The sequence below is a fragment of the Dysidea avara genome, chromosome 7, assembly GCF_963678975.1.
Source record: "Dysidea avara chromosome 7, odDysAvar1.4, whole genome shotgun sequence".
Taxonomy (NCBI): Eukaryota; Metazoa; Porifera; class Demospongiae; order Dictyoceratida; family Dysideidae; genus Dysidea; species Dysidea avara.
The window spans coordinates 60101-87558 of record NC_089278.1 but is presented as its reverse complement, the minus strand read 5'-3'; the positions used below and the strand labels follow the sequence as shown (position 1 = coordinate 87558).

The following is a 27458-nucleotide window of genomic DNA, read 5'->3' as shown; positions in this document are numbered from 1 at the left end:
ATATACACTGACATGAGATACGAAAAAGTTTGCACTACATTGCCTGGTTTGGTAAGGTGAGACCAAATAAAAAAGGTCACAGCCTATTGATAGTACATAAAATACCTTAAATAACTTGCTACCCACTGCTTTAATAGCTACTGTGACTGCTCTATTAGAGTATCTCGATCGAGGCGCACTCCACAATAATTAAAACATTTAATTGTTATGCAATCATTTTTCAAAGGGGGTTTCCGTGGAAACCTTGAAACCCCCTAAATTCGCCACTGATACACCACCTTCTGTCACACAGTATAGTCATGACGAATGATTGATCATTTGTTCAATGCACCATAGATTTTCAATCGCATTTCTTGCTTTCCGTCTGGCACCCTTGAAGAAGTGGCACCTAAAGTGAACCTTGTGCAAGTGTGAGTGAAGTTGGCCTTCCTGAACAAGTTGAAGAACTACTGAAGTAGCTAGCTAACTCCTGTGTCACTTTGTAATTCATACTGTCGAGTGTGGGGACTGACATTCTGTGTCTTCTTGATGAGGTCTCAAGAACAACCGAGTGATATCACGTGCCCATATTGACCAAAGGCGGAGTCAGGTGTATTACCACAAAGGAAAAGTACAGGCAGTAAAACACTCTTTATTAATATACAAATCAGACATACCTTTACAACACTGAATATCAGTGATTACAAATGCCACTGCAGCTGCCAACTCTTCTACGCACAGTAAGCGTGTGTCTTCCACCATTTTCTGAACTTTAATGCACCTATCAATGTCATGCCCCACCTAACCCAGGTTGGGCATCGGGTGAGGATTTGTAGGGGATTTGTCACCCAAACTCGTCCTGGCCCCAGGGTAGGGGTATTTGCAACACGAATAGCCATACTTTGCCATATTGTTAGTGATTCCCGGAATAAATAATCTAAACCAAAACAGCCAAGCTGTAAAAAAAAGCGTGCGGCCCTCCAAAAAGGCCAAGGTGAAAAAAGATGTGAAATCCAAGGTGGCGGCCAAGAATGGCTGTGATGGTAGGTTAATGGCAAAATTTTTAATTACGACAATTCAGGTGAATTTGCGTTGCCTCCTCCACTAGGATTTGGCACCAAATTCACCTTAATTTTTAATTAAAATTTTTGCCATTAACCTACCATCACAGCCATTCTTGGCCGCCACCTTGGATTTCACATTTTTTCACCTTGGCCTTTTTGGAGGGCCGCACTCTTTTTTTACAGCTTGGCTGTTTTGGTTTAGATATCACTACCTTTTGTATTGCAAGCCACAAAGCTGGCCACATGGCTTTGATGCTTCCTTTTAATTTGTTTTTTTTTTCTTTACTGTAGGAATTGTGGAACAAAGGATGTAATTGTGTGTATGGCTTTTGTGTGATAAAATATTTGTATATTTATCATTGAATGATGATTATCACATACTGTAGTTAATAAGGTGACTTCTTACATAACTGAACTGTAGCTGAAACTCTCATTGTTTGTAGCTGAACTCTGTTCAGAGTGATTTGTTTCTAGCTGAACTCTCTACAGGATGATTTGTTTCTAGCTGAACTCTCTACATGGTGATTTGTTTGCAGCTGAACTGTCTATACTTGGTAGTTTCTTTGTAGCTGAACTCTCTACAATGTGACTTGTTCTAGCTGAACTCTCTATAGGGTGATTTGTTTGCAACTGAACTCTCAACAAGATGATTTGTTTCTAGCTGATCTCTCTATAGTATAGCTTGATGGTAGCTGAACTCTCTACAGGATGGTTTCTTTGTAGCTGATCGCTCTACAGGCTGACTTGTTTCTAACTGATCTCTGGACAGCGGCGGAGGAAGTAGTTGATATGAGGGGGGGCTGGGCTGACCCAGACTTATTTCTATAGTTTGGTAAGGTGAGACCCCCCCAAAAAAAGGTCACAACCAACTGACAAGAGCTTTCCACCTCACCAGCTACCATTTCTAGCTGATAAACTACATAAAAATCCTTTCATAGCTCGCTACACACTGACTACTTTATTAGAGTGACTGCTCTATTAGAGTGTCTCGATCTTTATCACGGTTTTCAGCCCCACTGCAAGAAAGATAATTTCGGTGTGATATCATTCTGAGGGGGGGCTAAGCTCCCCCCCCCTTTCCGCCGCCTATGTCTCTGGATGACTTGTTTCTAGCTGATCTCTTTACATGGTGACTTTATTGTAACTGAACTCTCTATAGGGTTATCTGTTTGTGTAATTGAACTCTCTACAGGATGGTTTCTTTGTAGCTGATCTCTCTACAGGGTGACTTGTTTCTAGCTTATCTCTGGATGACTTATTTCTAGCTGATCTCTTTACACGGTGAATTGTTTGTAGCTGAACTCTCTATAGGGTTATCTGTTTGTGTAATTGAACTATATACAGGATGGTTTCTTTGCAGCTGCTCTCTCTACGGGGTGACTTGTTTCTGGCTGATCTCTCTACAGGGTGACTTGTTTCTAGCTGATCTCTCTACACGGTGACTTGTTTCTAGCTGAACTCTCTATAGGATTATCTGTTTGTAATTGAACTCTCTACAGGATGGTTTCTTTGCAGCTGCTCTCTCTACGGGGTGACTTGTTTCTGGCTGATCTCTCTACAGGGTGAACTTGTTTCTGGCTGAACTCTCTACAGATGATTTGTTTGCAGCTTAACTCTCTACATAGTGATTTCTTTGTAGCTGAACTCTCTACAAGGTGATTTCTTCTAGTTGATCTCTGTACAGGGTGATCCGTAACTGAACTTTCTACAGGGTGATTTGTTTGCAGCTGAACTCTTTATATGATGGTTTCTTTTTATGTACAAGGTAACTTCTTCTAGCTGATCTCTCTATAGGGTGACTTGTTTGTAGCTGAACTATATGCAGGGTGATTTATTTGTAGATGAACTCTCTACAAGGTGATCCTTCTAGCTGATCTCTCTACAAGATGACATTTTCTAGCTGAACTCTCTAAAGGGTGATCTGTTCATAGCTGCACTCTCTACAGCGTGATATGTTTGCAAGTGAACTCTCGACATGGTGGTTTCTTTGTAACTAAACTTTCTATAAGGTGATGTCTTGTAGCTGATCTCTCCACTGGATGACGAATTGTTTCTAGCTGATCTCTCTATAGAGTTATAACTTTCTCTATAGAGTTATAACATGTTTGTATAGCTGAACTCTTTACAGAGTAGTTTTTTTGATTGGTTGCTGAACTCTCCAGCTACATGGTGACTTGCTTGTACTACAGAGTGACTTGTTTGTAGCTGAATTCTCTACAGAGTGGCTTACTTGTAGCTGAACATTGCATAAAGTAACTTGTTTGTAGCTGATCTAGATGAATTCTCTACTGGGTAGCTTTTTTATAGCTAAACCCTTTGCGCAGTGACTTGTTTGTAGCTGAATTCTCTACAGAATGACTTGTTGTAGCTGACCTCTCTACAAGGTGACTTGTTTATAGCTGAATTCTCTTCAGTGTGACTTATAATGTTCTGAACCTCTACAGCAACATATTTGTAGCTGAACTCTCTACAGGGTGACTTGCTTGTAGCTGAATTACCTATAAGATTAACTGTTTGTAGCTGAACTCCCTATACAGAATCACTTGCAATGTAATCAATGGCGGATCCAGGATGGGGCATTTGGGGCAAATGCCCCCCCTTCAAGAAATTGCATACAAGATCGAGATACTCTAATAGAGCAGTCAATTACTCTAATAAAGCAGTCACAATGTTCATGAGGCAGTGCAGCTTACTTATGAAGCTATAAATAGGATTTTATTTTACATAACATACGTGATATAATACATTTGGTAAAGGATAACTAACTATAATTGTTGTGACCTTTTTTTTTTTTTTTTTGCTCTTCAACTTTTTTCAGCAAGGTCCCCCCCCTCTTTCCAAACTCTGGATCCGCTCCTGGTAATATAATTCTATAATGGAGTAAGTTATAAACGTAGCTGAATGCTCTATTAAGGTGACTGTTCTATTAGAGTATCTCGATCTCGCGTATGCTACACGCAGTTGGCTTTGGAATCATAACTCAGTGGTTTCTAATCCGATTCTTCTGTACTACTGCAAGGACTTTCTATGATAATTATTCCAGCTACACACCAATTTTCAGCTCACTGCTCTAAGCGGTTTGCCTGGTAGGCATGAAAACTAATGGTTTTTATTCATAAAAATCGATCGCGTAATTGTGACACAGGTTGGGTTTTGTGTCATATCTCGATGGCCTTTAACTGGATTCTTTTCGAACCACAAAAAGGCACTCCTACGATAGTTACTACATTTACATAGCAATTTTCAGCTCATTCCTTCAAGCGGTTTACCCTGTGGGCGTGACAGACCTTCGACCTTATTTTACGAAAATAATCGGTCATAACTCCGTGAATGTTCATCGGATTCCTACCAAATCGTGTACTGAGATTCGCCGTAATGAGCCCTTTAAGTGTGCCAAATTTCAGCCGGATTGGAGCGCCAATTCGTGTTTTATGGCGGATTTTGCAAAGTGTGCGAAAAGAAGTAGAAGAAGAAAAAACGAAGAAAAAAACCCAAACTTTGGCCGCTGGTATCTCGGAAATGGCTACAGCGATTTTCTTTAAATTTGGAATGTGGACTCCCCTACCTAGCCGGCATTTCTGTAGCAACTTTGGTTTCAATCAGATAAGGAATGATGGAGTTACAAAGGTGTGAAAATCGTGTTTACTTTCTTCCTGTAAATATACTCACGGTGTGGCGCGCCTGCTTCTTGGGCCGCACGACACACTACCGTGTGTCTTGATATTTAATTTAATTTAATTTGTTTAATGCACATACCTCATAATTGAGTGTTGTGTGCATGTGAAAAGATGTGAACTTAAAATAACTGTTCTCTATAAAGATGAAGTGCGTGACAAAATGTGTTTAAGTCAGGTGCATTAGTTAAGTTATTAGGTAGTGAGTTCCAAAGTCGAATTGAATGTGGGAGAAATGAATGATAATATGAGTTAACTCTAGCAGGTAAACTGATGAATCTTTTAAGATAGCCCCGGGTAGATGACAATACTGGTTGGAGATCTTGTGAGAAGTCAATACAAATAAGGTTGTTGATAACTTTGTATGGGATTTGTAACTCGAAGTTGTCCCCAGGGGTGGGGGATTTGTCATCTAGCATTTGCAAACCCCCACCAATCCCCACTTCTGCCCGACCTGGGGTAGGTGGGGCTTGACATTGATAGTTGCATAAACAATCCATAACACGTGAGTTATCATCACGTGATGCTATATCAAATACACTGTTAATAATAAGGAGCAACCATTACTCCCCTAGGGGAGTTCCCAGTGTAGGGAGGATTTAACACCCCTATATTTTTGTGGAGAGTAACTAACACCCTGCAAAGGAGTAACAGGAACCCTTTGAAAAATCTATTGTAGGGAGTTTTAGTTACTCTAGGAGAGTTCACATAAGCATGCAAGGTGTTTCCTTTACTCCATGAAATTCTGCAAATAACTCCGTATAAAATCTCAAATGATGTTAAAGACATATAGCAAAACTGTAACAAAATGTTTGCAATATCCAGCATAATATTGGAAAGTCACTGAAAAAAGAGATCAGTAGCAAGGCTTCATCATCAGCAAACGACGCTTCACTGCCACTTCACTGGAGTCACTGCCTGCCACATGACATGTTATCAGCTGTAGTAAATAGCAGTATAGTAAAGAAATATTCGACAATCACATACTTGTTATCTGTATAGCTGAAGGTACGTCACACGCAGTTGCCAACAAAGTTGTAAAAACAATTCTGCTAGACCAGCAACATTGGTATAGTGTAAACTAAAATAAGCACAGTTGCTATCACGTAAAACAGCACTTATTTGCTACCTGTAGTTCATCATTTTGTTTGTCTATTTGTTCACTGATTTCTTGTGGCACCTGTAATATATGTTTACAAATTGATGTACAGTCACTGTATGTTAACACACTTACTGGATGTTGTTTAAATTCTATGTTCTCAGTGACATTGAGGTATCCGTGCTAAAAAAGTAAATATGTGCTTACGTAACTATAAACATTATCTCCTTACAGGTCAAGATTAACTTGGAAAGTTGATGAAGTCGAAGACACACAATGTACATTGTATCATAAAGAGATTCTTGTTAACTGCAGACGATACATCTTACTAGTTAATTCCAGTGAATCTGCATGTAATTATGTAAAGACACTGACAATGATACAGGCTACTGACCTTACCAGGCAATATCACTGTGTCCGACTTCTAACGTAAAGGCTGAAAGCAGACGGACATGATATGTACGCCATATTTAAGCTAGGTGGCTTTCCTCTCCTCTCTCAAGTCTTCAACTTCTTACACACTGAATACTAGTAGCTAGCGGTGAGCTTGGATGGGCTGAATACTTGCTAGTTCGGCAGTGATATGACTGAGTCCGCCGAATTTTGTTCTCTTTCCCCGAGTCTTGAACTATTTCTGTCATGTCACGATAAGGCACCTAAACCCTCACGAGCAGTGGTGGCTTCCATTGGAGCCAGTTTAATAAACCCGGCGTGTCACATGAGACAACTCAGATATGAGCTCAAAAGTACCTGAAGAAACAATGAACGAGATAGTGAACGTCCAGTAATTATTCATGAACAAGTAAATACTTTAGTATCACCTTTTAAGCACTACAATTCCTCAGAGAAGCAAACCGCTTTCAACTACTCAACACAGCTCTGTTGTTAAAGAAGCTGTTTCTATGGTAATACTCTTCATTCTAAATAATGCGCTTGTAGTAGAAATGGTATTTAATAATTATACATACGTATTTCAAAATATTCTTGATTCTTGAGTAACAATTCATCCTCCTGCTTTCGTAATGTCTGTTTCTTTCACTATGTCTTGGTTAGTGTGCAAAAATAAATCATGAGTAAATGGATGCCATTGAAAAGGAAGCCTAAATAATTACTTTCCTTTTTACATTGAGTGGCTAGAATTGAACTGGCTAATTAATGGAGAAAATATCATAGTGAGAAAGCTATAACTTGCATGTGGCTCATTCAGTTGTAGGCTCAGTAGGTATACTGGCTCACTGAGTTCACCTTAGCTACTAGCTAGCTGGTAATGGGAACTCTTCAGTTTGGTGCCTTCACTCACTTAGTGGGTTACTGTTACTCTCCTAGTAATCTGAACTCCCCTTTCAGAGTAAAATATTTTACTCCCCATAGTTACTATTACTCCCCTGTTTTAACGGTGTAGTTAGGGACTGCTCTATTAAGGTATATTGATCTGTCGTGATCTGTTGCTTTCCTCCGTGCACTTTCTGTCTTAGGTTTCTTGTTCAGGGTAAAACCTGAAAGGGGGGTCTAGAGACACCAAAGATTTCCCTGGATCCGCCCCTGAACCACCTAACTATTGTCATGTGTTAGGCTAAGTGTAACGTGAATAGTACCAGCATGGCAGCCTAATGTATGTCACTTTATTCTTCTGATAGAAAATGATACAAATGTCTTAATATCACTTGATTATTTGTTGCAGCAGTTCATAGGGTTGTCCGTATGCCATAATATTCACTCTCAACATTGTTCAAGCAGTCTATCATCAACTCAAAGTATTGGTAGTTTGATTTTATTGGTCAGTTTCTGGTGGCAGTATGATCTGTGCAGCTTTTGGTGACGCAAAATGTTTCTTCCTCTGGAGCACAATACATGTACAAGCAGAGCAGCAAGTCAGCAATGACCAGTACTAGGTAGAGTACCTGCATGCGGAGTATGGTTATAATTGAAGCTTGTTAGCCATCCGGCTGAGCCATCTATATATCAGTGAAGTATAGTCTCCAACAGCAAGAATACGAAGCTTATTAACACCTAACAATTTGGCTATCTTGCCCAGTAAAGACATAGAGCAATCCAATATATGAATAGGCAAACACGTGATTGAAATTCATATTGTGGAAATACCCATGAAATCGCTTTCATTTCTGAATAGGAACCATGCAGTGTGCTCCTTTTGTAAATATTTGTGTTAACTATTCACTCAGGCGTGGTCTGGGCCAGTGCAATGAAAAAATCAACCTGTATTGTTTTACCTCCAACTCTGGGTGATCAATCCTACCCAAGTCTACATCAAAACTGTAGGGTAATATTATGGTAATTCCCCTTGCTGTTTCTGTAGCGTGCATTTTAAATTTTTGCAATTTTTCAGGTTTTAAAAAAGAATTTGTAGCAGCATTAGCAATGCTGTTTAGTGCACTTCAGTGTTTCCATGAATGGTGCATTACCCAGTGGTCACTATACCATTGTAAATGGACACGTATTGTTGGTGAAACAGATCCTGTGAGTTTCTAAACCATACCATGAGTGAGGGTATCAGTTTTTGTTGGACGTAAACACTGTAAATCTCCATTTAATAAGGTCCCAAAAGGTGCCTGGGAGTTAGTAAAGAAACCATGACTTTGTTAAGTGAGTGTCAGTTGCTTGATTTTTCATCACAGACCCGTCAAGTGCCGTTTTAGCAAAACTTGACAGCAAATTACCTTTTAAGCAAATGTATTTTGTAGAGCACGTCACCCAATAACCAAATAAAGCAATGGATAACATTCTAGATGTTCCTGCCCACTTTTATGAAAATCAGTCGAAATCCATCAAAATTTTTGAAACTGCTATATCTCCAACGGAAGGCATTTGGTCGCTACCGAACCTACCATTTAAAACTAGACCATTGGTAGGCTCCATCCCCTGAGATACGAGTTAATCCAAAGAGGGTCAATTTTTCATTGCCAACCCTACATAGGGTGAGTCTTACACCCTGTTCACACTAGCCCAGTAGCACGGTTCAGAACGGTACGGCTCGACAAAAAGTGCAATGTGAACACCGTCCGTACCGGGCCCAAGCGAACCGAGCCAGCCCACCCGATTGAACCATAGTCTGGCGTAGCTGACCCGTGCACGTAGCGCGAGGGTCTGGTGACAGCCGCATTCAATACCTGTGCAGATGGAATGCAATTATAATTTGAAAATGCATGCGAAACACGTGTAAAATATTCTTATTAATTAATATTTTTTAATTTTTTTCCCCAGGCTGGATGGACTGCCCTTGCCTACCACCCCCAGCACAAACAAAGCACGTGCTGGATAACTGAATAAAAAGGACCAGATTGCTGAAAGTTTAAAAGTCCCTGTGCTCATCAATGCGGCCCATCTCAGGAGAGGCATCAGAGGAGCGATGCGAGATGGACCTACTTCCACGTATGCACATTGTAGCTGACCGAAGTAGAGAAAAAGACAATGTGCATCGGATAAAAGCCAGAGTCTGACTGTAACTAGTAGAGCCGTGGCGAGATAGATGGTCAGCCAAACGACGGTAGAAAACTATTGCCTCCCTTCCCATACCTCCAGTGGTCGCAAACACAAGGGGAGTGAAGGAGGCCTGCTCAACCTCTCTGACACGGTCACCATACTCACGTTTCTTCTGTGCCTCGTGACGTCGATACAAAGAGGGGACACTGGTGTTGCAGTAGCTCGGTGCATTAGGATGAAACACCCTTACGTCAAAAAAGACACTTTAATTAATGCACCCGATCTTTCATTATCTGTCAGTGGAGTTACAACAACGACTATAGAAGAAGTCGCATCTAACAAGCAGTTATACACTTGGGGAAGACAAGCATAGTACAAACTTTTCCCATAGCCTGTGGGAAGAATGGCGAATGCATCACTCCCCAAAATGAATTCCACTATAACGTCTCTGTTCTGGTTTCAAGGAAGAATACCCTAGTGATAATGCTGTAGATTCAGCAGCAGCCGGAATTCGATCTGTACAAACGGAAGTCACAGTGGCCTAAATTGGAAATCACGTCCATGATAGAATGTTGTTAATTGGTCGCTAAGTGATCTGATTGGATGCACCAATTTTCCGTAAGGCTGGCACAAGTACTGAATGCGGCTGTCACCAGACCCTCGCGCTACGCACGTGGGTCGGCTACGCCAGACTAATTGAACCAGGCCAGCATGGTACGGTATGATAATTACTCACCAGGTGCACAAAATAATTATTTTATAAACTCAACATACAATGAAGAAGGGCTCAGGAATACTGTTCGACACGAGGTTCAGCACGGAAGAAACCCTAACGACAGTTATGAACTATTTGTCGTCGTGGCAGTTACTGTTTCACTCACTTCTATTCGTGACGTGATTTCTGCAGTCACAGTTTCATACACGGCCGCCTATCTAGTTGAAATGAAAGAATCCCAGCACAAGAGGCTTGAAGGGCAAGAGCTGCATCCAGTTTTAGTAAGTAAACTAATTAATATTTAATTGTGCGCTTATGGAAACCAGATGACTTAGCGAGCCAGACTGCATAGTGTGAACAGAGGCAATACTGGGCCGTACCGAACCGAGTCGAACTGAACCGTGCTACCGTGCTAATGTGAACGCAGTGTTAGATTGCTGGGCTAATCGAGATGCTAAACCTAATGCACACAAGCTGATTGTAACTCGATTCCCGTTTATTTTAAGGTCATTGGAATGGATTATGGTTGTATTTCCGAGATTTGAATACCGATCACGTGAGTGCCAATTTCATGCATTGGATTGCTCTGTGTGTCTACTGGGCAAGATAGCACTTTTGCTTTTACTAGCATATTCCAGCCCCTTAACTGCAGACAGATCAAGACACACAGTAGTGTGTCGTGTGGCCCCAGAAGTTGGCATGCCACATTGTGAGTAGAAGAAAGAAAACACAATTTTCACACCTGATCCCTAATTCGATTAGAACCAAATTTGCTAGCGACGTGCCGGCTAGTTCGGGAGTCTACAAACCAAATTTGAAGAAAATCACTCCAGCCATTTCCGAGATACAAGCGAATAAAATTTCGTTTTAATTTCTTGATTTTTTTCTTCTTTATCTTATTCACTTCGCACACTTCGCAAAATTCGACATAAAACACAAATGCGTACTCGGATTAGGCTGAAATTACTACAATATTTTTATCATCATAACTGCTTGTGTAAGGCCAATGAAACTTGATTACCAGTTTCTCGCTCAGATTTTTAAAAATTTGATGCGGGCGGGTGGTTATTATTCATTATTCATTATTTTCCAAAAGTACAACACACATCCCAAACATGAAGATTTCTGCCAAAAAACAGTGAGATCTACATTGATTACTCTTGCATTAAATAGCTAAAATACATTACTAACTCATATAAGAATATTCAGCTATTTCTGTTACTCCTAAACAAGTGATTTTTCCATTAGAGTATAGCTGATTGCACTATTAGAGTAAAAGTGACTGCTCTATTAGAGTATTTCGATCTGAATTACCAATAATGAAATTCCATGCGGGTATATAAAAAGCATGCGGGCGATGACGCGAAACTGCTAATCAAGTTTCATTGGCCTAAATACACGAAAATACTGAAAACTACACATACTACTACTTATTACCTAACTATATACTTATTACTAGCTACGTACCTAACCTAACTTGATATCAAGACTCACGGTAGTGAGTCGCGTGGCCAGTAAAGCAGAAACGCGAGCCACAGATAATAAATGACGCGACCACTACGTGAGGATTTTACAAGAACGAACGTTGTCAAATTCGGCCTTCCTGTAATCCACCCGTCACTTACGCTATCCCTCTGAAACTCTGGAGTTGAACTCATCGTGTCACTAGTAACTACCACACAAGCAGTGAAGCAAATCCATGCCGATTGTTTCGTGATCGAGGTTGCCGACATCAAAGGGGAAGTTTCATTTAAAAAAATTTTTTTTTTTTATCGCATGCAGTTAGACGCAACCGCAGGTGTATGCCTTGCGTTCCTTTGTGCATTCCGAACATTGATCGCCCTGTTATCGCTTCAGTATTCACTCAATCACCTCAAGATTCACATCATCGATTTCACCATACATGATTACCCTACAGTCGTGATTTCAGCACCAAACGAAGTTTCAGTTGTCCTCAGTCGACCTAGAGGCCAAATACAAATCCCAGATTGTTGTTTTCCGCAATACTCGCTTGGCATGTAGGGCAATGTGTCTTTAAGCTGTTCTAAAAGTTTCGTTCAGATTGAAACATTTGTTTTCGAGAATGGCTAGTTTGAAATTTGAATTTAGTCGCCCCCACGTCATTTGCTCTCTAAGAATTTTACTCGGAATTTAAAGAATGACGCAGAGCACAACTGCAGTCACTGGGTATTGATGAACTGGCGCTCTATGTAGTTAATCAGTACATATAGCCACCAAGAAGTGTGCTGCCATAGATTATAGTCCATAGATATAATCTATGGTGCTGCATACCATCCTTCGTTTTGAAATTAGTCGCCCCCACATAATTTGTCCTCTAAGGGCACGACTTAAAGAATGACACAAGAGTACAACTGCGGTTACCAGTTGTTGACACAAGCTGTGAGTAATTAGCACATGTAGCTAGCTTAAAAGGAAGTGTGCAAAATCGCCTAATACAATTGTCACCATGCATTATTGCATTTTATAGCACCCCCACACAAAATTACACATGTAATTACAACATACAGAGGAGACACATGAATACCAAACACTTTTCACAACAATAATGTAAGAATTGTACAATAATGACTGTAATATAACTGCTATGCAAATGTTTTCCAGTGGCCCGCCATGGTAGCAAGTCTCACATGACGGCATGTATATTCATCCAAACACAATGGGAGTAACGAGTGAGTATGATGACAACAAGTTGGTATGACTCCATTTGTAGAATCCAGATGAGTGGGTGTGGCTCCAGTATGTCTAAACAGTTAACAAACATTCCTGTTATAAATACGTGCTAGAGTTGCAATATAATAGTATAGTATTTAAATGCAATAATACATAGTCTCCATTGCATCACTATCAAACGACACTAAGTGGAGGATATTGTTGCATCTCTAGTATGTACACTCTATCAGTACAACCTGTCTTAATGGCCACTAGTATAGAAAGACAACCACTCTTGAAAAGCCAATTCCAATTGAGAATTTATACACTGTTACCTGCTGAATGAGTGAAGGTGGCAATAAACAAGTTCCACCGTAATTTATACACGTGATCTGATCCTGTATATTCTGTCAGTGGATGAGATCCACTTGGCCAGGACAAAATGTGACTCAAGTGCCCTGGATGATCCATACTCAACCAACTTATGACCCAGTGGCACAATGGAACTGACTATTTATAGAGAATACAATTATATTTATTTCTAAGATGTGTGGATGTGTGGACACATTACAACACATTACATGTACATACAAGACATGCTACGTACTGTTTTAGCATTTCAAGTCACCACATTATACACGTACCAGTCAACAATGCTTCATAGTGCCCATCAGTAAACCTGAAGAAAAGTTACAAAAAATAAAAATTCACATAAGTACAATGAAACCTCATTAATATGGCAGGCTGTGGGACCAAAAAATTTGGCCTGAATAACAAGGTGGCCTTATTAATGAGGTCATAAGTAATGCTTAGCTATATTTGGGACCTACTAGAGGTGGCCAATATAATGAGGTGGTCTTATTAAAGAGGTGGCCACTAAGTGAGGTTTCACTGTACATATAGTTCACAATATTGTGAACAATATTAATGGTTAACAATATACACTGAAACCTGCAGGTCACTTCTTGTGGAAGATTTCTCTCTACACAAAATGACACATTCAGAGATTGTATTTAGATGGATGATACAGTAACGCATTGTGATTTCAATACTCGTGATGTGTCACTGCTAGGCAGCAACCATATACACGGCACTGCCACATCGCACTTGCTCGCACACACAATTTTGCTAAAGATTTCACAAATTGATAATTAAGGGGTGTGGCAACTAGCTGTTTCACTTGCAAGACTGTGTGGCAGCTGTTTCCCTTCTGTACAAGTGGCCACCAAGACAGGTCCACTGTGGATGAAAGCCAGGAATTAGATATTTGGTATTTCATGTGTTGAAGACATTTCAGGACTTCTGGTAGTCTCAAATCTCACCACAGTTTAACTCAGGCAGTGTTGTGGTCACCACTAAACTACTGGAATGCTGTGTTATGTTCATCTTATGCTTGGCTACTATATTGTAGAACTGAAATGGATACTCTGAAAAATATACCCTATGGATAATGACTTCATCACTTTCTTCATCAGGAGCTTATAAGGACCAATAGTGAAACTTTTTACACTTAGGGCTGACAGTCAACTGCCTATGTCTGAAGCAGTGCTTTTGGTGCTCTAACAGATTGGCTGCCCCCTTGCTGCCAGCACTCACTGTCTCATATGCTGTCATACACTAAATCCATCTCTATAGCCAGTTAGAACAGCATGCTTCTTACCTTTTTTTAAGGCCGCATAATGCAGCCACCTCTTTAAAAGGCAAGGTCAGAAAATTTTGTCCCTACGGCCTGAATAATGACCAGTTTTCACTGTACTATTAGTGATTAGTGATCATGGAGGATTATTTATTAAGACACTAAGATATACAAACGCTACAACCTCTAAATATAGCAGTAAATTTTTTACCCTAGTCCAATGTCTCGTAATAATTGTGACTTCGTGAGAGACTCTACTGTGACAAATACATGTTTATCATGATATGTGCTAATCGCCTTTTTACAATTAAGTTTTACAACACAAATACATGTACAGTTAAACTCACCAATTGCGACTAAATCCCTTCAACACGAAAAGACAAGTAATGAGACAACCTTGGAGACAACAGCCACACAAGCCTATTCTGGTGCGTTTATTTAGTAGTAATATAAATTTTAAAGGCATTTATTTACAACAGGACATAATTACGTGCTCCTCTATTGTCTCTGTACATACTTGCCTTTTCTTTACTATTCTCATTTCATTTCACAAAATCTCTTGGCAGGGGCGTAGCTTCTTCACTTGAATTAGTCAATGCTTGAAGTAGATCGAGATACTCTAATAGAACAGTCACATTTCTACAAGTGCCATATTTTTATATTGTAAAGTCTGTAAGTAGCTAGTAATTTAAACTATACAATCCGATGCTAAGCAGAAGTTGTAACTATGCTAAATATTGATTGTTGTGTTACAGCTGTTTTGTGACTGCTCTAATAGAGTATCTTGATCGTTTCAATGCAGTACAAGATGAAAGGCAAAGTGTTGTTAAGGGTTTACTAGTTAAAATGGGTGTTAGTTGACTGCAGTTGCATGCCACTAACAGGGCCGTCCAGAGAAATTAGAGGGCCCAGGGAAAAGAGTTAAAGAGGGGCCCAGGGGCAAGGAAGAGTCTAGATCCTGACTGCTCTATTAGAGTATATCGATCTTTCTTTAAACAGGTATTCAAGTGGCCCCTTTCGGGCTGTGGTAGGGGGCAAAATACCCCAGTTACCCCCAATGTGGGCGGCCCTGGCCACTAAAATTACAGTTATATTTTAATATTCTGTCACTGTAATCTGGGGTTTCTGTCAAAACCATGGAAACTCACCTACTGTTATCAACAGTGCATTGCTTATTCTAACAAAAAGTATTGAAATCCCATCCAAAAACAGCTTATAGCTGTAAAAAAAGTGCGCGTCCAAGTAAAGCAGAGTTAACTGCGACAAAAAGTAATGATATCATAATGCGGCCATGTGCGAGGTGTGCAAGTTGTAAAATTAATATTAGCTAATCAGATAATACAACGTTATTGTTAAAGTGTTAATGAGAACTATGTGATGCTGCTAGTTTTTAAGTGTGTGAGCATCTTCATAAATGCCACATAAATTTAATTCTCAATAAAGCAATGTGTATGGATTCTCTGATAGTAATAAATAGTTTGAGTTTGGCCGCCTTTCCTGTATACAGCAATGCTACGAACAAAAGAAAGGTGGCCAAACTCAAACTATTTATTACTATCAGAGAATCTATACACATTGCTTTATTGAGACTTAAATTTATGTGGCATTTACGAAGATGCTCACACACTTAAAAACTAGCAGCATCACATAGTTCTCATTAACACTTTAACAATAACATTGTATTATCTGATTAGCTAATATTAATTTTACAACTTGCACACCTCACACATGGCCGCATTATGATATCATTACTTTTTGTCGCAGTTAACTCTGCTTTACTTGGACGCGCACTTTTTTTACAGCTATAAGCTGTTTTTGGATGGGTCACACTTTACAAATAATCAACACCACATTAGTTAGTATATAATTGTACCTAATACTGTGATTCCCTTTTTTTTCCTGGGAACACCAGCTGTGCTAACTGCCCAGTAGTCATAAATAAATAAATAAATAAATAACCAATGTCAAAGTCAGGAAATTTGTTTTCAGCAGTAAGCGAATACTGGCGGAGTATCCTTTTCGCATTGTACCTCCACAAAGTCACAGACAGTTTCTGGAGAAGTTGGTGCCTAGCAAACTTTCGAGGTAAACCGTTTCTAACAGTTGTTCTGTCAGCTATGGATCATAAAATTGATAGGGCATATGGTGACCAAACACCAAAGGTCTCACATAGCTACAAGAGGGATAAAATGTCCTCCATTATCATTCACAATGTCCTGGTATTGAGTGTCCTTAGCTATCTCACCAACAGCAGTGGCCACCCCAGCCTGAGAAGAAGCAGAAATTTGGTACACTTAAAGGGCGCATTAAGGTGGATCTCCGTACCAACTTTGGTAGGAATCCGATGAACATTCACGGAGTTATTACCAATTATTTGCATATAATAAGGTCGAAGGTCTGTCATGCCTACAGGGTAAATCCCTAAGAGGAATCAGTTGAAAATTGCTATGAAGATGGAGCAACCATCGTAGGAGCGACTTTTTGTGGTTTGACAGGAATTGAGATAAGACCATGCCGATGAAGATATGACACAAAACCAACCTGTGTCAAAACTACGCGATCGATTTTTATGAATAAATAAACTATTAGTTTTCGTATCTACCAGGCAAACCGCTTACAGCAACGAGCTGAAAATCAGTATGTAGCTGGAATAATCATCATATAAAGTCCTTGCAGGAGTACAGAGGAATCTGATTACAAACCACTAAGTTATGATTGGAAAGGCAACGACTTGTAGCACATGCTAGATCGAGATACACTAATAGAACAGCTGCATTTATAATTTACTCAATTATATTACATTGCACGTTATTCTATAGAGAATTCAGCTACAAACAAGTCACCCTGTAGTCAGATCAGCTAGAAGAAGGTACCTAATAGAGAGTTCAGTTACAAAGAAACCATCATGTAGAGACTTCAGCTCAAACAAATCACCCTGTAGAGAATTCAGCTACAAACAAATTGCTCTGTAGAGAGATCAGCTAGAAGAAGTTACGTTGTAGAGAGTTCAGTTACAAAGAAACTAGCATGTAGAGAGTTCAACTGCAAACAAATCACCCAGTAGAAAGTTCTGCTATGAACAGATCACCCTGTAGAGAGTTTGGTTAGAAACAAGTCATCCTGTAGAGAGATCAGCTAGAGGAAGTCACCTTGTAGAGAGTTCAGCTACAAAGAAACCACCATGTAAGAGAGTTCAGCTGTAAACAATTCACCTGTAGAGTGTTCAGCTAGAAACAAGTAACTCTGTAGAGAGATCATCTAGAAATAAGTCACCCTGTAAAGAGTTCAGCTAGAAAAATTATATTGTAGAGAGTTCAGCTACAAAGAAACTACCATGTAGAGAGTTCAGCTGCAAACAAATTTCCCTGTAGAGAATTCAGCTACAAACAAATCTCCCTGTAAAAAGATCAGCTAGAAGAAGTTACTTTGTAGAGAGTTCAGCTACAAACAAATCACCCTGTAGAGACTTCGGCTACAAACAAGTCATCCGGTAGAGAGATCAGCTAGAAGGATCACCTTGTAGAGAGTTCAGCTACAAAGAAATCACCCTGCTTCATCTTTCGTCTTCCTGTGGTAAAGAAAATATGATAGATTAAAAAGCCCTAAAGCCAGCCATAGGCCGGCTTTGGGTATACAAATGCAAAAAGAAGTGACATCTAATCCAAAACAGCCAAGGTGTAAAAAAAGAGTGCGGCCCTCAGAAAGCTATGGTGAAAAGCGATGTGAAATCCAAGGTTGCGGCCAAGAAATGGCTGTGATGGTAGGTTAATGGTAAAAATTTTAATAACGACAATTCAGGTAAATTTTGTGCCAAGACCAAGTGGCACCAAATTCAACTGAATTGTTGTTATTAAAACTTTTACCATTAACCTACCATCACAGCCATTTCTTGGCCACCACCTTGGATTTCACATCGCTTTTCACCATAGCTTTCTGAGGGCCGCACTCTTTTTTTACAGCTTGGCTGTTTTGGATTAGATACATATAATTCATGCATGTGTCAAACTAGTATAGCTAGTACCTCTGGCTAAGCTTGACTGTTGACTTTTGAATCCTCGAGACTATATAACATTGTGTGTAGTTTACTATCAGCAATGTAGACAAAATAATACCGCATTATTTTACTAATGGCACTGACAATTGTCACAACACTTATGATAGCTCACTTTCTGGATCTGATTCTAAGCCTTGAATTGAACTAGCCATAGCTTCAGCCTGTTTCTTGCATAAGAAAATTAATATACAAATAGAAATCCATTTCACGCTTACCAGCTGTTGCTTTCTTAGAACATTTCTTAGTTTTTGAACTTGTTTTACATTCTGGGACTGCTCATTTTCCTCCATTTTCTCTGCTATTGTTAGAACTTGTCCACATGACTTTAGCTGCTTTGTGGGAAGTTTGCTAGGTGCTAGCATAAGCAATAGATTATTAGCCAAGTTGTATATATGCCAACCTAATGGAGTTTTGTTTATAACAAGATATTAGAGCTGTGACCTGGACCAAATGTACATAACCGATTATTGGCTCCCTATAACCGATTGATTAACCGATTGATTAACCGATTAATTGGCTTAATGATTATTTTTACATTTTCATTGTCATTTTGTACATTAACAGTGCTTTCTTAATCAAATGTGCTGTTTGACATAAGAAGTAAGGGGAAAGAGTAGCTTTGTGATGTGCAATTCCTAGCAAACAAACAATAAACAGCCTCCTTGCTCACTTTAGTGCACTTTTCATGACTAAAATTGTAAACAATTCTGCGGTCATGTGATCCAATTGTATAATTGGTTGTTGTATACATAGCCCAATTATCAATCACCCTCAACAATAACCGATTGATTAACCGATTATTGCATAACCAATTCACAGGCCTACAAGATATGCATGAACTTTTACACCTAGTGATAGGCAATTTAATACTCTAGGTGTCCACAATGTACTAGGTCCCGGCGTTTCCTGGCGTTCTTCAGTAGCATCTGGCCAAAGACATGTATGGCATCAATAATCAACTGTCAACATCTTTTATCATCCACTTGTTAATTTGCATACTTCAATGAGTGTCCAGGTTGAGGCATTTTGCTTGGAATTCTCACACAATTCAAAACTAATTTTTGCCAGTAGTACAAAATAGTCTACCAGTCAGTACTAATAGTAATTCCTACAAAATTTCAAGTAAGTCTTATGCACGATTTTGAAATACAGTTAATCAATTGCTAATTAAACATACACTTCAGTACTTTAATGATTTAAGCACATTTTAAAATAAATAACACAGCACATACTTCATCAGAGATGTTACAAAGGTTAGCACAGTAATGCTGGTGCCAATGAGATGAGCCATATATAGCTATGTACCTTGCTTCCTGCTGTGTGGCATTGTAACCAATGCCTACAAGCTCTTTGTCCTTAATTAATAACCAACAACCTCTATTCACTGTGCATGGGATTTTTATCCACTATGTACATCTTGATCATGAGCAGTGGAATATGTCTTCAACACTTGACTGCATGACAAGCCTCCAAAATCTAAAACCAAGTGTATTGTAGTCGATGGTGCCTGAAAGCGGGTGTATTATAGTTTACAAAGACTCCCTTGTTTTTGTAATCAATTCTCCTGCAGTTATGTGGAGAATTTATTTTAGGAATGTTACGTAAACAACACACTGTAAATCACTAAAACCAGCTGACCTAATCCTATGAGTTCATTTTACGGCTAGGAATAGATTGTATAAACACTTACTGATCGTCTGATCACAGAGCTTTTAAACACGACTCCACTAAGACAGCATGATTGATCACATGCATGACACTGTAAATCACTAAAATAGCCAAACTAAACCTATTAACTTGTTCTATGACTAGAAATAGATTGTATGAACACTTACTGATATTCTTATCACCGAAAATCGCAGTTGTTTGAGTACTAGAGAAAATTGCTCCAAGCCAGATGCAACCATGAAGTATATACAATATAACACTTAAAGCACCACCTTGTTTGTGTATATGAAAAATACAGTACTCGGGAGATGTCTCGAGGCAAATACAGCACTCGGCTTCGCCTCGTGCTGTATTAGCCTCTCGACACACCCTCATAGTAAATTTTCCATACACACGTGCTGCTGTGCTTTAACTCTAATTTATTGATAAATCAAATAGATAATGTAATCACACATACAATCCTGAATGAGTATTGTCTGAACTCTAGCATCAGTCTGCCAGGGTGATGATAAGACAGTTAAAGCAGGCACTAGATAGCTAGCTAAATCCTGAGGCATAAATAACTGATGACTAGGCTTGAGCCAATTATGCTTTGAAAATTGCCTATTATTCTTTTGAGCAGTGCTCAAAAATCCAGCCTATTATGCTCAAAATTATGCTCTCAAAATCTAGATTATGCTCGAGCACTGACTGTTTTATTAGAATACATCTGCATTTCCTGACTGCTGGATTAGAATAAGTGACTGCTCTATTAGAGTATTTCAATCTTATTTCCATAAAGTGTGAATAATCAGTCAAGAAATGGTTAAAATAATAACACTACAAGGTTTTTGATATGAAATGCAATAATAACGTGCAGTGTGTTCATGTTGTGCAGTATTTTTGGCATGCGCATTGCGCTTTTTAATTATAATTTTTGAAAATCGTCCTATTATGTTGGCATAATGATTGATGCTTTTGCTAGCCTATTATGCTCAAAATTATGCTGGCATAACTGGCACAAGCCTACCGATAAGGCAGTTGCTTAACTGAAATCACTGTTTATCTAAAGAAGAACTTTTAATTATTCTATACAGTACAATATCATAATATTGTTGACTTACTTGAACATGTGAGAATGACAAGACGCTGCCGTGAGACTGTATTTAGTTAGGTACCTACCTAGATAGAGCTAGCTATACTTTACAGTTGCTCCAAAATATTGGTAGTCAATGAAAAGTAGCAGGATTTGAATGTAAACAGGACAGTCTATTGTTTGTTATAACCGTTTCATCAAATTAAGTGTTGCTATATCAATGAATTAATGTTGAAGACTCACGGTAGTGAGTCGCATGGCTAAGAAACTACAAAGTGCACATCCATATAAAGATGTGCGGCCACTACTGTGAGTTATTTACGTATAGGATTGGTTGCACAATAGTAGTCCTGGATTATGCAACATCTCTCGATAAATTTGTATGGTGTTACATGATTAAAAAATGATTGGGAGTCATCATCATAGTCTTGTGACCTCGTTAAAATAAAATAATAGGTATATTACACATATTTCACTTTATTACTCTACCTTATGTTGCACATACCATCACATTATACCAATCACCATACTCGTGTTTGTGCAGTCTATCAAGCACTGACACTCTCTAATTCTGGTTTGCCCATCATACACATATTTGCTTTGATGAAACTTCTAATCGCTATGATAACTTTTACAGACACGATGTGGACACAAGCCCCAATGTCTGATAAACTAGTTGTGAAAGTGTGTAGATCCGTAACTTCCCTAGGGATAGCATTTTAAGCAGAAATCTTTTAGATTCCAATTGGTGCCATGCCCCATGCCTTAAAAACAAAGTGTGAAGAGCATTTATAATTGCCAGATGACTTATAAACAAGGTGTGAAGAACAAAGTCACTAGGGAAGGTGTTTTAAACGTATGCATAATCTTCAATTTCTTTATTTAACTTTTAAGATTGACAACAAAATAGGGATTACCACCTATGTATTGTGTGATATTTAGTAATACCGTGATATTTAGTAATACCGTGATATATAGTAATACCGTGATATTTAGTAATACCGTGATATATAGTAATACATGGAGTTGTGGCTTTCATTAATCATTATGCATATATCATGGCACAACAAAATTTTGTAATGGAATGTAGTTTTCCAGTGAGTGTGTATGAGCTTCTGTTGTGGCTTTCAAGTTTTGTCACGGATTGCTGGAATGTGGTTCGTGGGTTTGTGCATATGAGATGGGGTTGTTCCACACAACTTGCAGAATATTGGAATTTCATGGATAAGATGGTTGCAAAATCAATGAAAATTTCTTGCCTTATGGTAAACTGACATACAGCAATGCTATTACAACATCTAACACAACTTTAATCAATATCAAGACATCTATATAATAATTCTCTAACTCTTTTCCGGCACTGCCCCTTCGTTCTAGGCCAGATTCCAATCGGATTGGTACCATTCAAATCTAAAATTTGAGGCAAATCTTTTGATCCGGGATTGGTGGCGATTCGTTAAACTACGGGAAATATCCTGTAAACCGCCGTAACTACCCGAGAAAGACACGAATGTGTCCAAAACTTTCTGGAGACCTTTATCGTGTTACCAGCCTTCCCCATCCCAGCTTACACCAGACGTTTCTCTCCCCCTGTGGACGACAGAACGAGAAACGGAAAATCAAGGCAGTAAAATTTTAAAACAAAGACTCCTCCCTGGTTTTTCCCCCGATAAGCTTCAAACTCGCTAGACCAACTACCCGTCCAAAACAGTGTGTTATAAGGTGGTTTTCGTGTCTGTCATTACGTGCTAACCTTGGTTGCGAGATACTTATCACTGTCAATGGCCATTATAAGTTTACGATACGCGTATACGGCGTTCCAGTATACACGCATTGCCAATAGAAATCAGATGACGTATTGGTCTAAAAGCTTACAATGAAATAGGATCAATCACTTTTTCATGATTTAACCAATCACATCAGTGAATTTGATCATGTAATCTGGTGTGTACGCTATCATCCGGCAACTAAAAAAAAAATTTTTTTATCACACCCACCAGTATAAAAGGAGAGTTTTGTAGTGGGTGTGGCAAGTCTACGAGCTATGATCGGGCTACTTGACAGTCTACAGAAGGAAGACTCGCCGGGAATACACACTCTGCACCCTGCTGTACTGTTCACTACAAGGATAGAGAAGTGTCAGCTACTGCGACACGAATATAAGCAGGTCAGGGACTACAGACAGACCTAAAACGGAGGATTACCAGCAACACCACTGTAAGGGAGAAGGAAACAGTCGTAGTAGGTGTGGCAATTTAACGAGCTATGATCACTCCAATCAGGCTACCTAACAGACTACACAAGGAAGATTCGCCATTATGAGAGATGAAGAACAGAAGATTACGTTCAACTACTCTAATAAAACATACATCTACCTTACCAGGCTACGAATCGTGGACAACATCATGAAGTGACTGTTGCAGTCTTCAATGTGTAGGGAGACATAAGATACGTTTTCATTCCTTGGTAACTCCACAGGGACAGCTGAAACTTCTAGAAGCTCTATTACTTATCTCCGTTGAACTACCCTAATAGAACACACATCGCGATATCTACCCTAATAGAACACACACAACCTCTCTACCAACAATCAATCAGTCAATCTCTCTCTCAACCTCTCTAGAGTAACCACGCTTCATATGAAGAATTCATCTTGGTAATGCACCTTGATTCAGAAAGCAACAAAATGCAACTCTATCCAAATCCACTTAGTTCTGTTGACCTTGCTCAGTACAGCTGATAAACTTGAATACCCATACTCAATACTGTACTACATACACACTTTGTCATGCAATAAGTAAACATCACAATACCATGACTAGGACATAGAAATGGAACTACAATTCAGTTACTCAAATTGACTACATAAATATAAACCAAAATGTATGTGACAAAAGCAAGTCGAATTAGAACAGCTCATTGTGGTGATTCACCAACTATTGGTAAACTGATCATACCACACTCAGACACTTCAATATAATATTATATGTTAGTTCATGCAGCATCATCGCCAAAATGAGGTTGAGTACATCTCTGCCACTCAAAACTAATCTGTTTCATGTATGTGCATGGTTGTAATGGGACACATCTTGATACGCCACCTTCATGAGAACTGTTTTCTGCATGATGAGTACTGCACAGATGTGCAGAAATTCCAGTGCACAAGGTCACCAACATTATAACTAGATGTTAGTGCCACACACAATTGAGGAAATTATGCGTGAACATCATAATCATGTCTTTGTTGGTATGTAATGATGTGATTACTCCTCGATCATTAGTAATGTTCAAATTTAAGTGTATTCACACAATAGGACATAACAATTGTCTTAGTATCATGCGCATTTTGCGCGGGTGCCACTAGTTAATATAAATAGTTTAACATTAGTGATGATTTTGTGAGACCTGTAAAAGGACAAGCAGGCACTGAACTATACCTTAAATTAAATACACCTGTAACTAACCTAGAACATTGGTTGCAACACCAAAGAACCTTGCTTGGATACCTGACAACCCAATCTGCCTACAGAAAACAGGTGGGCATTAAATACGATATGCCTACTCCTGGGATATGCTGTAAATAATCTTTTACATTCCACTAAAGACCAAGTATTTTTACTTTGCCATCACTGCCCATCAGCTGAAGAAACTCTCTCATTAGCTGGAAGAGATTCCAAAAATTCTACTGCATTTGAGTTCCACTCTCGCAAGTTCATGGAGGCTTCCCTAAAAATTTCTTTTGCTTCCTGATAAATACTGAAAGTCTGCTCTACCAAATCAGTTCCAATGAGTACATTGTCAACATAGAGATTACTCATAATATCCGGAGCAAGAGGTGTACCTTTTTTTCAGTAGATGATGTTTAAGCGTAGCAACAAGCAAAAATGGACTACATATCAGCCCAAAGGGGACTCTACAAAATCGATACACAGCAATATTGTCATCACTTACATCAGACTTGTTTATATCTTTCAACCACAGGAATCGGGTGACATCTCGCTCATCTTCCGGAACTCCTATTTGGAGAAATGCTTTTTCCAGATCAGCAAGGATGACAATTGAATGTAGCCGAAATTGTATCAGAAGCCCAACCAGATCAGGTAATATCACTGGACCACGAAATAAACAATTGTTCAGACTACTTACAAACCTTTGAGACTTAGCTGACGCATCATAGACAACACGAACTTTGGCTGTGGCCTTAGCTGGTGTAAGTACAGGGTGATGAGGCAAATACTGCTTTCTAGTAACACTTAATACAGAATTGTCTATCCTTTCAATGATACCCTTGTCTAGTTGTTGACAAATTATGTCATCATACTTTTGAAGAAGTACTTGGTCAGATTGAAGACGCTTGACCAATGATTTCATTCTCCTCAAAGCAAGAAGATAGTTATCAGGTAAACGTACATTAGACTCTTTCCATGGCCATTTAAGTAGATACCTTCCATACTCAAACCGAACACTTTCACAAAACTTGTGTAATGCTAGATCGTTATCACTTTCTATCATAGGGTCTGCAATTCCAATGATTTCAAGGGGCCACAACTTATCCACAGGTTCAAATGTTCCAGATATACAATGTGAAGCAGGCAACATAAAATTAACTGTAGATACAAACAATGTGCTGATTGGCAAATCATGGTCACCTCCTGGACATTTGCCCATAACTATGTATCCAAACTTTGAGGCCAACATAAACATCTCAGAAGGCAAAACTACGTTGTGGCCCCCAACAATTTCCCCAAAAATATCCGAGCCAATCAGCACATCTATAGTTGTTGTTTCCATTACATTAGGAATAGAATCAGCAAGCTGGTCAGGTGAAATCAATCTTAAAATCTCAAGATCCTTCTGTAACAGTGGTCCTCTTTGAATGCACCCAGTGATCTGTTGAAGCACATTGGCAGACAGTGTCATAAAAAACCATCATTGACCTTTACCTTAAATGTAACAACATAAGTGTCAACATTCTTAGCCTTTTGTGCTCCAAATGTAGAAACTGAAAGAGTTTCTTTATGCTCTGAATGTAGCTTTAATTTTTGTGCAAATTTGGTGGTCATGAAAGTTCTTTGGCTTGCACTGTCCAATAGCACTCTAGCATTAATCAAAGTCTGCCCATCAGAAGTTTGGATGGGGACAATTGCTGTTTGTAGCAGTACTCTTTCATTCGATGCTAACATTGTATGAGTGACATGAGAGCCAACTGTTTGTTCAGTAGGACTAGATTCATCATGTAAACTGTTCTTTGCAGAAGGTAAACTTGAACTATTAGCAACATCTGAAGTCCTATTATGCTCAGTAACACAAAACATGTTTGCTCCTTCTGGAAATTTATCAGGGAATAAACAACGGTTGTGGTAACCTTTCTTCCCATAATGATCACAAGCTTTCTTCTGTGAAATAGGACAACTTTTGACATGTCCAGGTTTCAAGCAAATAAAACATCTCCCATCAGAACTCAACTTCTGCTTTCTTTCTGATAAATTCTTATACCTATCACATTGATCATTATAGTGGTCATCCTTACAGAAAATGCAGGGATGCATTACTATTCGAACACTCTTACTATCACTGATACTACTGAATACCTCTGCAGGGATATTATTGGTTGGATGGTAACCCTTTACATTTGTGACCTGATGGACTGGTTTGTCCAAACAACTTTTAGAATTAATGGCATACCGGTGAACATTCTTCTGGATTCTAACAAACATCAGTAGGTTTCTTTGTTTCTTCTAATTTCATAACAACTTCAGTTGGAAATTTATAAAGCATTAATTGTATTAGCATTCTCTGATTATTTATGCTCTCACCTTGAGCCTCCAACTGCCGTAGTGTCTTTTTCACACAATCATAAGTTTTTTTGTATCTCTGTAAACTTATTACATGACCTTGGTAAACTTTGTAATCTCGCATATAGCGATTCAACTATCACCTCTTTTCTACCAAATCTTTCCTTCAGTAAAGCAATTGTAGTGTCATAATTTTTGTTGTGAATCAACAAACCGGAAATAACTGTTGCTGCTGTACCCTTCAAAACACTTTTTAGGTAATTGAACTTTGATACTTTGGGCAAGTTCTGCTCATCTACCGATGTCTTAAACATGTCACAAAATTCAGGCCATTGCAGAACATTTCTGTCAAAACAAGGAAGCTGCACTTTTGGCAGATTGACCTTAATGTTAGTGTCTTGACCTCTATGTTGCTAACCTTTGCTTGACTTGAGAGATTTTTCTGGGTCTCTAAAAATTGATTCTGCTGTTCAATTTTTCTTTCAATACATTTAATTTAAGCCTACTCTTAAGCCGACTTACAACCTCACTAGCATTTATTAACACTTCAAAATATCCTTTAGTACCTTTAGCAACTCGTGTCTGTTC

General features: G+C 38.9%; 1 protein-coding gene and 2 long non-coding RNA genes across 11 annotated transcripts in view; 1 reads left to right on the top strand and 2 right to left on the bottom strand.

Moving 5' to 3' along the window:
• The window catches only part of LOC136260362 (uncharacterized), a 58921-nt gene that overhangs the window by 14733 nt on the left and 16730 nt on the right, over window positions 1-27458 (top strand). The window lies entirely within an intron of this gene.
• On the bottom strand, window positions 5782-6614 carry LOC136260933 (uncharacterized). 3 transcript variants are annotated; one of them, XR_010703765.1, is made up of 4 exons: window positions 6216-6614; window positions 6049-6163; window positions 5952-5999; window positions 5782-5897 (listed from the first exon to the last, which is right to left on the bottom strand). It is a non-coding gene; the product is annotated as an uncharacterized lncRNA (long non-coding RNA). The 3 variants fall into 3 exon arrangements; XR_010703766.1 differs by having other exon boundaries at window positions 6211-6236; XR_010703764.1 differs by lacking the exon at window positions 6216-6614 and having other exon boundaries at window positions 6049-6200.
• LOC136262103 (uncharacterized) lies at window positions 12432-14711 on the bottom strand. 2 transcript variants are annotated; one of them, XR_010704121.1, is made up of 3 exons: window positions 14626-14711; window positions 13250-13321; window positions 12432-12735 (listed from the first exon to the last, which is right to left on the bottom strand). It is a non-coding gene; the product is annotated as an uncharacterized lncRNA (long non-coding RNA). The 2 variants fall into 2 exon arrangements; XR_010704120.1 differs by lacking the exon at window positions 14626-14711 and having other exon boundaries at window positions 13250-13817.